We start from the raw sequence: 14,091 nt of genomic DNA, 5'->3' as shown, positions 1-14,091 counted from the left end.
AAACGGGTGTAACCCAAAAACCAAAAAAAAAAAAAAAAAAAAAAAAAAAGATATGCAGACCAGAACCACCACCAATTAAGCTAATCTTTTTTTTTTTTTTTTTTTTTTTTGGTTTTTGGGCCACACCCAGCAGTGCTCAGAAATAGCTCCTGGCAGGCAGGGGGGACCATATGGGACACCGGGATTCAAACCAACCACCTTTGGTCCTGGATCGGCTGCTTGCAAGGCAAACGCCGCTGTGCTATCTCTCATGGCCCTAAGCTAATCTTTAATTATTGATTCAGTGGGGCCAGGCTATAGCACATCTGTAGGGCATTTGCCTTACATGCAGCTAGCTAACCCTGGACAGACCTGGTTTTGATCCCCAGCATCCCATATGGTCCCCCAAGCCAGGAGCGATTTCTGAGTGCATAGCCAGGAGTAACCACTGAGTATCACCATGTGCCCCCCATAAAACTATTGATTCAGAAAGACTATAAACTAACTTAGTTTTTGTTTGTTTGCTTTGTTGTCATACCAGCAGTGCTCAGGTTTACTCCTGGCTCTGTGCTCAGGGATCACTCCTTGTAGAGTTTAGTGGACTACTGTGGTGTCTAGATTAAACTCAGATCAGCTGCTTGCAAGGCAAATGTCTTACCCACAAGCCCCAGATATTATGAACATATTAGTGTTGTTTCAGGCTGCTAAATGTTAAGATAATTTATTATGAAAAATTAGTAATTAGTTCTAGAGTAATGATTATAGGATTATTTTTGAAGTATCATTATACTAATAATAATATTAATATTGATGTTTTAGGTTTTCAATGTTATTGCAACTTATGTATCTCACCATATGTATCTATAATGCCAATATTCCTTCAACACTGTCCCCCAGTCCCTTCTTTACCCCCCTGCTTCCCGGCACTATCTATGCATGGTTGACTCAGTTCTATAGGCAGAATCTCAGGATTTGTTTTAATTGTCTATTACCTTGCTTTGTTTCTTTATAACCCACATAATAGTAAGATTACCCTATATATTTCTTTCTCTTCTTCTTCCTTCTATTCCCCATTTATTGAAGGGGTTATTTTGTTGTTTTTGTTAAATTTGTGACTGCATCATATATCTTGGATGTTATCCCATTATTGAGTATATGATATGTGAATATTTTCTCTTCAGTAGGAGTCTTTTAGCCATTCCTTCTTTCATGGTTCATAAACTAATTATGATGTAGTCCTATTTGTTTTTGCTTTTTTTCTTCACTAATGGCATCATTGAAGATTTCTCTGAGTTCATTATTACAATGAATTCTTTTTTTTTTTTTTTTTTTTTTGGTTTTTGGGCCACACCCGGTAACGCTCAGGGGTTACTCCTGGCTATGTGCTCAGAAGTTGCTCCTGGCTTGGGGGACCATATGGGACACCGGGGGATCGAACCTCGGTCCGTCCAAGGCTAGCGCAGGCAAGGCAGGCACCTTACCTTTAGCACCACCGCCCAGCCCCACAATGAATTCTTGTTTTCCTCATTTTTTGTTTTTGTTTTTGTGCTATGCCTAGAAGTCCTCAGACTTACTTCTAACTCTGTACTCAGAGATCACTTCCATCAGGGATCAGAAATCTATATGGGGGGCTGGAGCCAAAGCACAGCAGTAACACATTTGCCTGGAGTCCAGAGAAGAATGAGGGGGACGACTGGGGGCCTGCCAAGCCTCCCAGAACCCCCCAAGCTAGAGAGAAGGCCTCCAGCATGGCGCCTCCCCAAACCCCATACCTGGCAAGAGCTGGCCTCCAGCTGGATCAATATTTTTAATTGTTCGTATATAAAGATGCAACATATTTCTGTGTACTGATTTTGCAATCTGACACTTTAATTTGTACGTTGATAGGGTGATCTTTAGGGGTTTTATTTCATGTCATGTCACCTGTGAAGACTGGTAGTTTAATTTTATTTTTTCCAGTTTGAATCTCTTCAATACTTCTTTCTTGCTGTGAAGACTGGTAGTTTGATTTTATTTTTTCCAGTTTGAATCTCTTTAATACTTCTTTCTTGATGAGTGGTCATCTTTGTTTTGTGCCTGTTCTTGGGAGAAAAGCTTTCAGTTTTCCCATTAAAAATTTTGTGTGAGGGGCTGGAGCGATAGCACATAGTAAGGCATTTACCTTGTGCGCAGCCAACACAGGATGGACCCTGCTCAATTCCTGGCATCTCATATGGTCCCCTGAACCTGCTAGGAGCGACCTCTGAGTGCAGAGTCATGAGTAACTCCTAAGTGCTGCCAGGTGTGAACCAAAAAAATTTTTTTTTTGTGCAAGAAGTTGGAAAAGCTATTATTGCAGGTAAGGCACTTGCCTTGCATCTGGCAGATCAGGGTTCAATCCCCAGCACCACATATGTTCTTCTAAGTTCTACCAGGAACAATCACTGAGTGTAGAGCCAGAAGTAAACCCTAAGAAGAAACAGGTGTGGTCCAGAAACAGGACACAAAAGAAAGAAATGTCAGATATGCAGGCATCCAAGAAATAAATACATTTAGTTAGAAAGATGATAGTCTGAAGGCAGGGGCAGAAAAGGTGATTTATGGACCTTTATTACCAGTTACTAGTTTGTTTTTTTAAATATGGAAACTTCATGAATTTGCGTGTCATCCTTGCACAGGGGTCATGCTAATCTCTGTATCATTCCAATTTTAGTATATGTGCTGCTGAAGCAAGCACTACCAGTTACTAATTTATAGACCTTTATTACCTATTACTAGAATGTTGGCATCATTAGGGAACCCTTCTTGGTGGGGGTCCTGTGTTCACTCTTTATCTGCCACAACTCTCAGAGAAGACATTCCATAGACTTTTGCATCAGCTGCCCTAGATCCCTTTCATATGTAAAAGCCCAATTTGCTTAGATCAGCATAGATAGACATGTCTATTAATGTTTGCCCTTCTTCCTGTGTTTACTGATTATAAACAATAAATACTGTATTTGCAGGACAGTGAGGGCTCTCAGTCGACAGACTTGTTTTTTTTTTTTTTCTTTGTTTTTTTTGGTCACACCCGGCAGTGCTCAGGGGTTACTCCTGGCTCCATGCTCAGAAATCACTCCTGGCAGGCTTGGGGGACCACATGGGATGCCAGGATTCAAACCAATGACCTTCTGCATACAAGGCAAACGCCTTACCTCCATGCTATCTCTCCTGCCCCAGACTTGTTTTCTTAACTTGTTTTCTTGTTTTGGGGCTATATCCAGGAGTACTCTGGTTACTCCTGGCTCTGCACTCAGAAATTACTCCTGGCAGGCTTGGGGAACCATATGGGATGCCAAGGATCTAACAAGGGTCATCCACATGCAAGGGAAATGCTCTACTCACTGCGCTATTGCTCAGCCCCTAATGTAGTATCTTAAATTTACATATATTGAATTATTATTGCATCCCTGAGATAAATCTCATTTGATGCTTATATATGATCCTTTTAACATCTTGTTGAATTTAGTTCATGTTTTCATTGAAGATCTTCCATTTATATTCATCAGGGATATTGATTTGTAACTTTCTTTCTCAAAGGTCTCTGCTTTGAGTATCAAGATAATACTAATCAGATGAAAATTCTCCTGAATACCTGTAACTTTAACTTCTGGAAGAACTTGAGGAGATGGTCTACTTGAGTTTTCTATGTCCTCATAATTTTTTTGTGGGGAGATCACACTCGGCAGCGCTCAGGGGTTCCTCCTGGCTCTATGCTCAGAAATCGCTCCTGGCAGGCTCGGGGGACCATATGAGATGCCGGATTTGAACCACCGTCCTTCTGCGTCTAAGGCAAATGCCTTACCACTGTGCTATCTCTCCGGCCCCCTCATAATTAAATCTTGAGAGGATGTAGGATTCTGAAAACTTACCCATTTCTTCTAGGTTTATTGTACATGGGTGTTTTGTTGTTGTTGTTGTTTTTAATTAGTAGTGAGTTTTTTGGTTCTTAGCAAAATCTAAAGCCTCATACAAGCTTCTATAACTTTAGACTCTTAAGAGATTCTTCATCCTGTTTGTGGGGCTAGAGACGGTACAGTTGGTAAAGTACTTGCTTTGCATACAGCTAATCCAGGTTCAATCTTCAGCCCTGCCAGTAGTAATTCCTGAGTGAAAAGCCACAAGTAAACCCTAACTAACCCCCAAACTGGATGTTAACCCCCTCCACCCACAAATCTAATTTGTGGATTAGGAGTAAAAACCAATAGAGGCTAAGAAACGCAGCTTATGAATAGGAGAATTCTGCAATGGACAAGACACAGGTCTTGATCTTGCCAGAAGAGAAATGGCCCAGCTCCACAACTAATGTCAAAACCAAAAACAAAACATGCTGCTACTGAATCTTCCCATGTGGTTTGCTCTGGACCGACAACTCTGGGACCTTCTCTGCCTGAAGACACAGCAGCCCACAGCCGCACCCAAGACTCTCCAACATAGAAACAGCCCAGCTACACAACTGAACCTCATCAAATACATCAAATCATTCCAACTTCATAGCTCCTGGACCTCAAGGCCACCTCCAAATTTCATAGGACTGTCAACTCAATATGATCATAGCAAATCTGATGAGAAGGTTGTGTGAAAGGGCACCAGGCTCAATGAATGAAAAACATAACACAGAAGACTCAACTAATACCAACCAAGCCAGTAAATTATCAAACAATGACTTCAGTAACACCATTGTAAGATATAACAATTATCACAAATTGGCTTTTTTGATCTAAATTTTGTTAATTTTACTTGCCTTTGTGCTATAACAAATATATGATGATGGGTGAGAAACTGGAAACATTAATGGAGTGAGGGTCACCCTGGTGTCAGGAATGGTGTTGGAACATGTAATGCTTGAAACAACTATATTATGAGCAACTTGGTAAACCATGATGTTATAAATAAAACTTTTTCTAAAGAACAAGTGTCTGGGCCTGGAGAGATAGCACAGCGGTGTTTGCCTTGCAAGCAGCTGATCCAGGACCTAAGGTGGTTGGTTCAAATCCCGGTGTCCCATATGGTCCCTTGTGCCTGCCAGGAGCTATTTCTGAGCGGACAGCCCTGAGCACTGCCGGGTGTGGCCCAAAAACCAAAAACCAAAAACCAAAAAAAAAAAAAAAAAAAAAAGAACAAGTGTCTATGGGTATAGCACAGTAAATAGGGCATTTGCTTTGCATACTGCCAATCTGGGTTGAATGCCAAAGATCCCATATGATCCCCCAAGCCTTCCAGGAACAAAGAAGAAGAAAGAAGAAAGAAGATGGTGAAGAGGAAGAAGAAGGAAGAAGATGAAGATGAAGAAAGAAGGGAGAAGATGAAGATGAAGAAAGAAGGAAGAAGAAGAGGAAGGAAGGAAGGAAGGAAGGAAGAAGAAGAAGAAGAAGAAGAAGAAGAAGAAGAAGAAGAAGAAGAGGAGGAGGAGGAGGAGGAGGAGGAGGAGGAGGAGGAGGAGGAGGAGGAGGAATGGGAGGTTGTGATGGTGGTGGTGGTTGTGGTGTTTAGGAAGAAAATGTATGGGTAAATGTTCAAATCCCCACAGTTGCCATATGTGTCAGGGGCAATTCTTGGCCACTCTTCTGTTTGAACCTAGCAGCTATGGCCTCAGTCATCTCTGGCACTATACCATTTCCAGTCACATCAGCCAGACATGTGTGAACATTACAAAGGGGTGCATGCCCTGGTAAGCAACATAACTAAAAGATGTGCAAATGCCACAGCCTGGAACTTTGATCCTGAAAAGCACATGTAAGTGTTATAGTAATCCCCAGGGTTATTAAGCAAACAGTAAACCTGGGTCCCTCAATTAAAAGTGTAGTCCCCAATGACCATGTATGTGAGTCAAAACTAAAGGAACACTTACCTCAGTGACAGCCATGCCTGAGCATGTCAACACCACAACCTAAAGTATGATACCTGGTCATTGCCACACAACGGCAAACATATTGGGGATGTGGAAGAAGGGGACAAAAGAAAATTACAGATTCAATAGGGAAAAACCATGTTTAGGTCAAATTCTGGAAGAAGGGGAGGGGGCAAAAACTAGTGAGAAAAAGGGTGAAAAAACTATTTTGCAAAGAAAAAGTGAAGGTCAGAAAAATCTCAGATTGGAAGAATGAAAGGTGGAATCAATCCAGATATTGATTCCTGTAGCAAAGGAGGCCAGGCTCTAAGAGAGTAAATAACAGCTGGAAGAGATACTGTGAGACATCACAGGAAAGAGTAAAACACTGCAAAGAGCATAACTCTCCAGCTACACCTAGTGCCCCAAGTGAGCAAGGTAAGAATCAGATATCAACCCTGATCCCAAATTGGCAAAACTGGGGACTGGAACTATAGTGCAGCGGTAGGGTGTTTGCCTTGCACACAGCTGATCCAGGACGGACCTGGGTTCAATCCCAAGCCAGGAGTGATTTTTGAGCTCATAGCCAGGAGTAACTTTTGAGTGTTACCGGTTGTGGCCCAAAAACAGACAAACAAATTGGCAAACTGATAAGGCAGCTATAAAAAGCCAAGCGAACAAAAGCTTTTGAGATCTAATTTATTGAAAATGGAGGACCATGAAGTCTGATAAGGCCCTATGAAACACTAAGAGTTTTATTAACTGAAACTATAAAAGGACGTTCTTTGTAGCATTTCATGCATTACTCACAAGCTGTATTATTGTGTAACTTTTGGGGTGTGTATTCCTAGTTGCCCTAGTGAAATCAAACATTCAGAAAGGTGCCCATGGTTTAAACATGTTGTACTCCCATTGCAACAGGCATATTACTTCATAGGCACTCAAAATTTATTGAATCAATGAATAAAATCATCCTAGCATTCTATTATGTGTTTTCTACTGAGTTTTTTTTTTCTTCCTTCACAAAAGCATCTGATTAAAGCTAAAGATCTGTCTTTCAGTATTTGAATGTGTTCCATCTTTGTCTCCAAGAGCCCTGATTTCTAGATGCTTTTAAGAAGCATTATAGAATTATGGAAATGGGGCAATACCTGGTTGGCTTTGAAAATAATAAGCCTAATTATGCCTATGTAAAGCGATGTTGAAATAAACCTTTGATGATCTCTCTTCAATCCTACAAAAATCAGAATAAAAAAGAAAGACTGTTGTGTTAAATAAATAACGATGGGGCTGGATGGTGAAGGATGCCATCCAGCCCACGTGGCTCTGCAACCTCCATGCAGCCGGCGAGTTCCAGGCCCAGGTGAAATTATTCACTCACACGCAGCCATCAGGAAGAATCATCTTTATTCATGCCCTTGCCACCACAGGTGTGTGGCCTATGTCAACCTTTTAAGCACAGCTATATTTTGCTAGCCCTGCATCTTATCTCCTGTTAGCCATCTTCCCTTTGGGCTCCATGCGGCCCAAAGGGGAAAAGAGAGAAAGAGATGTGTGTGTGTGTGTGTGTGTGCGCACCTGCATGCATGCATTTTCTCTTGGAAAATCAGGGAAAGCAGAAACATTCATTTGAAGAAATCTCCCAGACACTTAAAAGTGGAGTGATGGCTCTAAGAAGGCATCCAGGTTTCTGAAACTGCTTGTTCAAATGACCCCTAGTTTAAGTGGACATTTGGAATTCTTTGCTTGGTACACTGTCTCTCATTGTTTCCCTGGAAACAGTAGACTTGCTAGTCTGTCTAATAAATCTATTCAGAACATTTTAAAAACAAGCTTCTAAACCACTGAATAGTCAAGAATTGCAAAAATGTCAGCTTAGATGGGTCTTTCCATTTTGCCACCTACCTTCTCACAGTCATGCCTTATTCACTTTCCCTTCAGTCAAAATTTGTGTGTATAAATTAGTGACTGACCTTTTAGAAATATTGTATGAAAGTGATATGGTCGAGAGTTTCAATTCAGTTCAGTTCAGCAGTTGTTACCGTCGCCAATGAGATTGTGCAATTATTTGTATATTTTATTCAAATATTTGAGTATCAAAAATAAATACATATTTATTTGAATATTTCTTATTTGTATTAAAATGAAGAGAAACATAATGGAAAATATTGATCGCAGTACTAACAAGTTTAGATTTCATATCGTTAGGCTAATAAAGATAAAAATGGAAATCATGCAGCCATCTGAGGGGAGCAGAATTTAACCACAATCAGACACTCATTATAAAGGAAAAAATAAAAAAATAAAAAACTCACTTGAGGGCCTGGGAGAGAAAGATCTCAGTACTTGAGTTTAATCCCTGGCTGTTTTCCTCTCCAACCTGCGTCACTTATTTTTCCCGATTAGCCCTCAGCAAGCTGGGCCAGAGCATTACAGCATACTAGGCTCTCGCAGGGAGCCCTCAGGCTGTTTTTACAGCTTCTCTGAGAGTGGTGGTAGGCCCCTAGCATTGCTTGGGTGTCCCCTCCCCAAAATGAATTCATTTAATGTGTTCACATAAAGTACTCTGACTACACTTAAAAATCTGCCTTTGATTTGTTTGTTTTGGGTTGGCACTCAGGGGTTACTCCTGACTCTCTGCTCAGAAATCTCTCCTGTCAGACTCCAGGGACCATATGGGATGCCGGGAATTGAACCAGGTCCGTCCTGTGCTGGCCAAGTGCAAGGCAAACGCCCTACCACTGTGCTATTGCTCGGCAGGAAAAGCTGCCTTTGAAATGAAGAAGTAATTAGGTATCTTGTAGCAATTTTCAGGTTCTACATCCTGTCTAATCAGCAATGTTTGAGGACACATTGGAGGGTAAAACTGTCCTTGAATTGTGTGCCTGGGAGCCCTGAGGAGATAGCAAGAGAGAAATTCAGGGGCTGCATGCTCCCTGCTCTCACTCTAGGCATCTTTTCCATGCTGTAAAAAGATGCCTGTACGGGGCCCGGAGAGACAGCACAGCGGCATTTGCCTTGCAAGCAGCCGATCCAGGACCAAAGGTGGTTGGTTCGAACCCCGGTGTCCCATATGGTCCCCTGTGCCTGCCAGGAGCTTTTTTTTTTTTGGTTTTTGGGTCACACCTGGCGTTGCTCAGGGGTTACTCCTGGCTGTCTGCTCAGAAATAGCTCCTGCAGGCACGGGGGACCATATGGGACACCGGGATTTGAACCAACCACCTTTGGTCCTGGATCGGCTGCTTGCAAGGCAAACGCCACTGTGCTATCTCTCCGGGCCCGCCAGGAGCTATTTCTGAGCAGAGAGCCAGGAGTAACCCCTGAGCACCGCCGGATGTGGCCCAAAAACCAAAAACCAAAAAAAAAAAAAAAAAAAAAAAAAAAAGAAAAAGATGCCTTTACAGAAGCCTAGATAACAAAAGCTGATAATCACTATCTCGTCCTGAACTGTGTTCATACAAGAATACATAGTGATTTAGTTAGTTGGTTAGTTTTAGTTAGTTAGTTAGTTAGTTAGTTAGTTTTTGGGCCACACCTGGCAGCACTCAATGGTTACTTTTGGCTCTGTGCTCAGAAATCACTCCTGGCCAGATGCTGGTTATCGAACCTGGGTCGGCCCTGTGCAAAGCAAAGATCCTACCTACTGTAGTATCACTCCAGCCCCTGATTTATTTTTTTTAAGAGGGACTCTTAGGCCATAGCTGTTCAAATCTTAACATTTATATTTTATAATTCGTAATTTTACCTTTTGACTTTGTAATTATACCCCTAACAATGGATCAAATGTTTCTCAAAGGCACAAAACTTTAGGTGTGAGATATTTGACACAGCATTGTTCATAAAAGGTAAAGAAAGAAATGAATGTAAATATCTATAAATATGAAACTGTTAACATATTGTTCATGCACTAAGATACTTTATAAGAATGTCTTTATAAGAATAAGATGGAAAGATGACCAAAGCATATTAAGTTGAAAAAGAAAATTATGTATCAGTATGATTCCTCCTATAAGGCTCTGTGCTCAGAAATAAGTCTTGATAGGCTCTGGGGACCACATGAAATGCCAGAAAGAGAACTTGGGTCAGCTGAGTGCAAGACTAACACTCTATCTGCTATATACTATCTCTCCAGCCTCAAGGAAGTTGAATTTCTTGTTCTAAAGAGCAATCAGCTAAACTGATAGTAAAGATGTTGTATAATTTTATTAAGAAGATGAACAGCAACCGTTATAGAATTTACTCACATGGTATGACAAAACATTAGGTTGAGCCCTGAAACCCTGATAAACATCATTATCTTCTTCAATTCTGCATGTTGGTATCCCAGGGATTTCCATGAGAGAGCCTTTTGTTTGCTTTTCATTTCAGTCTCCAGTTGCAAAGCCAAGGTAAAAAGGTTTGGCTTCTACAAACATATCACAAGGAGCTGTGAAATCATGAAACCTAGCTATGGTTGCTTACTGATGAGACCTTCGTGAAGTACGACAGAGAAAGTGTGGAAGAGAAAATGCTGGCACTGTGGGCTTCCCTTTCTCCTATTTATCTCAGCTCTCATATCTTCATCACATATGTAGAGAAGGGATGTTCAGCAAGGTGGGTGTGGCCATAGAAAAAGGGGACAAAAAGTGTTGCTGTGAATTTTAAAATTAAGTAAGCTGAGTCATAGATGCCACAGAGAAATGAAAATTACAGAATTCTTCACCCTCACACCAAATACCAAATGCCAGCAGTGTGATCAGAGTAAACATTACTGCATGGGTAGGGCATTTGCTTTGCGTGGTAGATCCAGATTTGATCTCCTGCCCTACCTATGGTTCCCCCAACCTCTCAAGGAGTGATTCCTGGGTTCAGAGCCAGGAGTACTTGGAACTTAAGGTGTTCCAAACAAAACTAATCCCAACAGCACCTTTTAAAGTGCTTTAAAGCCATTATGCTAGAAGAACAAATCAAAGTTTTACTTGCCTTTTCCTAATTAAATAAAGTTCTCATCCTTTTTCTTCTAAATTGTTGGCTTCTAGAAATTTTACAAGTGAGACCATGGAAAGCACCAGAAATGTTCATTATCTGGAAAGGAACCTAAAGCAGTTGGTATGCTCAGCCACTTCGCCACACTGTTGACAAAGTAACACATATTCCTGGGAAACTTAGAAGCCATGTGTCTGGGAGGGAAGGTACAGGGCCACACTGGGGCCATGGTGCCCTGCTGCAAAGACTTCTAAGTAAGCATTCCGCTCTCCTCTCCGTCAGGGCCCAAACTGTGAGCCTCCATCCCAAAGGGTCCACACAGATGACTCAGAACAGGTTCTGTAGATCAGCTGTGAACTGTGGGGTATTTGAGAGGCCAGCAGCTATTTAGGCTCTCTGGGTGTCCATCTCACTCAAGAATCAACAAGACTAAAAGAAACCTCTGCCTTGGCATGTGTGAATATACAGCTGTGACTTTACTTCCTAAAGTTACTACTAACTAACTTGTAGGTTTATTTTAAATTATTTCTAGATGGTGTGATCTTTCTAAAGTGCCAAATTAGGGCCCGGAGAGATAGCACAGTGGCGTTTGCCTTGCAAGCAGCTGATCCAGGACCAAAGGTGATTGGTTCGAATCCCAGTGTCCCATATGGTCCCCCGTGCCTGCCAGGAGCTATTTCTGAGCAGACAGCCAGGAGTAACCCCTGAGCACAGCCGGGTTGGCCCAAAAACAATACAAAACAAAAGCAAAACAAAACAAAGTTTAACAATAAAGTGCCAAATTCTCTTTATTCAGCTTGGGAACTGCCACATTTCCCAGCCTAATTGGCACATTCTGGTTTTAATTAATACTAGTCCTATGTTGTTGTTTTTTATGTCTTGTATTTGTTTCACATAATGGTCTCACTTAACCTAAAGAAAAAAGAAAACTAAATTGCTGTAAAATCTGCAACAATTGTACAGAGAAATGGGGTATGTTGGGGGGTTCTGCAAGTATTCTGTCTGAACAAATTGCAGTTCCTTCTGCAAACAGGAAGAAAACTACCCAGTCCTACCATAGGAAGATGAATTTGGTAGGAATTAGGGAATTTAGGGAAGTAGTTGAACATAATTAGCTTACTGTCCAGCAACCTAGAGTGATCTCCTGGGGATAGGCACCGACTCTCCTCATCACTGCTACTCTTCAGTAGTATCATCTTTTGTATACAAAGCCATAAATTATATTATTTTTATTAACATTTTAGGATGTCTGCTCCTGCCTCAATGGTTTCCTGAGACTATGTAGGGCTTTTGTTTTATGCCAACTTGAACAAAATTTAATGACATATATTTAAATCAGCATTTCAGCATCTTAAATAATCAATCAGGGCTCCTTTAGCTTCACCAGGACTCGTTTCTTCATTGACATGTTGCCACCTGCTGGAGAAGAAAACAAAAGCAGTTGGACTCTTAAGCGAACTAGCATGTACAGTCTCAAAAAGTAGGTTCTCCATTCCTGGGGTGTGTCCTGTGCACGGGAGATTGGAGATTGGAGGTAGATGTGTGTGTGTGTGTGTGTGTGTGTGTGTGTGTGTGTGTGTATCTGTCTGTCTTGTCTGTCTGTGTGTGTCTGTGCGTTTGTGTTTGCATGTGTGTGCTAAGGGAGGGGCCAAACAATGCCATGAGCTGGGCAATAGGCTAATTCATCAGCTGGTTCTGAAAGTCAAGGGAAGTGCCTGGGGTGATAATATTTGCTGCTTCATTAGGCAAGCGACTGAAACCAAAACAGTATAGATATCTTAATCTATTCTGTGAGTAGGTTAGATTTATTTAGGCTAATGTCATAGAATTTCAGAAATAAAAATCAGAAGGCTGTTCTCAGACTGTTTATTAGTGCTATGAGATATATTAAAAAAATATCTGAGAAATGCACCACAAACTCCTAAAGTCGTGTGACTCAACAACACTAACTTGGGAAATTGTTTTTCAAATCAGTCACTTTCCTCACTGAGCCTCAGTCTGGCTCCCCTAACCTCTCGCAACAGATCTCTGCTTCCTTGGTACTCCCTGTTCTCACTGCAAATGGAATCAGTATTCGAAAATGCAGGTCTGAGAATACCCTGGCCCTGTTTCAAAATCCTCTAAAGGGTTTTGAAATACAGATTCTTAAATAAGTGTTTGGGAGCCACTTGGCCTCTTTTTGAACCGTGAACCCTTCCCTATCACTCAGTGTTTTCCATATTAAACCACTTCCAATCCCAAGCATCAACCTTTCTTTCACTTGAGGTTTCTCCATACTCCCATGTCCTGCACACTCCAGTGTCTGAACAACCGGATGAATTTCACTTTCTTTAGGCCTCAGTTTCCTTCACAGGGTGTTGCTTGGCCTCTTGAAAGCTGATGGGGCCATGCTGCACTTTCATGCCCCCTAAGAGAGCATCTCACTTCATGTGAGAACTCATGTCAGATCACCACTTTCCTCTTTCCACTGCAGATTTCTCAAGGAGAAGAACATCAAGCTGCTTACCCCCAAAGCCTGAGTGCCTGGTACAGTAGCCTGGCATACAGTGGCACTTTAAAAGACATTTTGCAAGAAAAATGATAAATGTATTTGTAGCATTTTTAATTTCTAAGGAAATTTTTTTCCAAAAAAAAAATGCTGTCAATTTTAAGAACTGAATCAGAATCAAAGACTTTGTTTTAAAGTGTTTCCTGAAGGGCTGGAGTGTTAGTACAGAGGTGAGGGCATTTGCCCGTACACAGTTAATTTGATTCCTGGTTCAACATATGGTTTCCCAACCACTGTCAGTAGTGATTCACTGAGCACAGAGCCAGAATAATCCCTGAGCACAGCTGGGTGTGCCCCCGAAACAAATTAAAATCAAAAAAGGTTTTTACTTTAAAGAAAATGCATCACATAGTTGATACAGTTGAACATAATACATTTGTTTCCAGAAAAGTAAGAGCAAAATTATTTTAAAAGATAGAAAGAAAGGGGCCGGGTAGGTGGCGCTGGAGGTAAGGTGTCTGCCTTGCAAGCGCTAGCCAAGGAAGGACCGCGGTTCGATCCCCCGGCGTCCCATATGGTCCCCCCAAGCCAGGGGCGATTTCTGAGCACATAGCCAGGAGTAACCCCTGAGCGTCAAACGGGTGTGGCCCAAAAACCAAAAAAAAAAAAAAAGATAGAAAGAAAAAAATTAAAAGGAAAAGAACTTCAAAAAGAAAAAAGAAGTACAATAGCAAAGCATATTTGTGAAAATGATTGTATCTCCAATGAAGTTATTATTATAATGACAGAATGTTTAATAAGCTCTTGTTAA

At 41.3% G+C, this 14,091-nt stretch overlaps 1 non-coding gene across 1 annotated transcript; it reads right to left on the bottom strand.

Annotated features, from left to right (window-relative positions):
- Positions 1 to 2,591: 2,591 nt before the first annotated feature.
- Positions 2,592 to 2,695, bottom strand: LOC126025229 (U6 spliceosomal RNA). The gene has a single exon (XR_007501271.1). It is a non-coding gene; the product is annotated as a U6 spliceosomal RNA (small nuclear RNA).
- Positions 2,696 to 14,091: the final 11,396 nt, after the last annotated feature.

The sequence above is a fragment of the Suncus etruscus genome, chromosome 12 (assembly GCF_024139225.1).
Source record: "Suncus etruscus isolate mSunEtr1 chromosome 12, mSunEtr1.pri.cur, whole genome shotgun sequence".
NCBI classification, from domain to species: domain Eukaryota; kingdom Metazoa; phylum Chordata; class Mammalia; order Eulipotyphla; family Soricidae; genus Suncus; species Suncus etruscus.
Note: the sequence above shows the minus strand (reverse complement) of the source record. Positions and strands in the feature narration are given on the sequence as shown.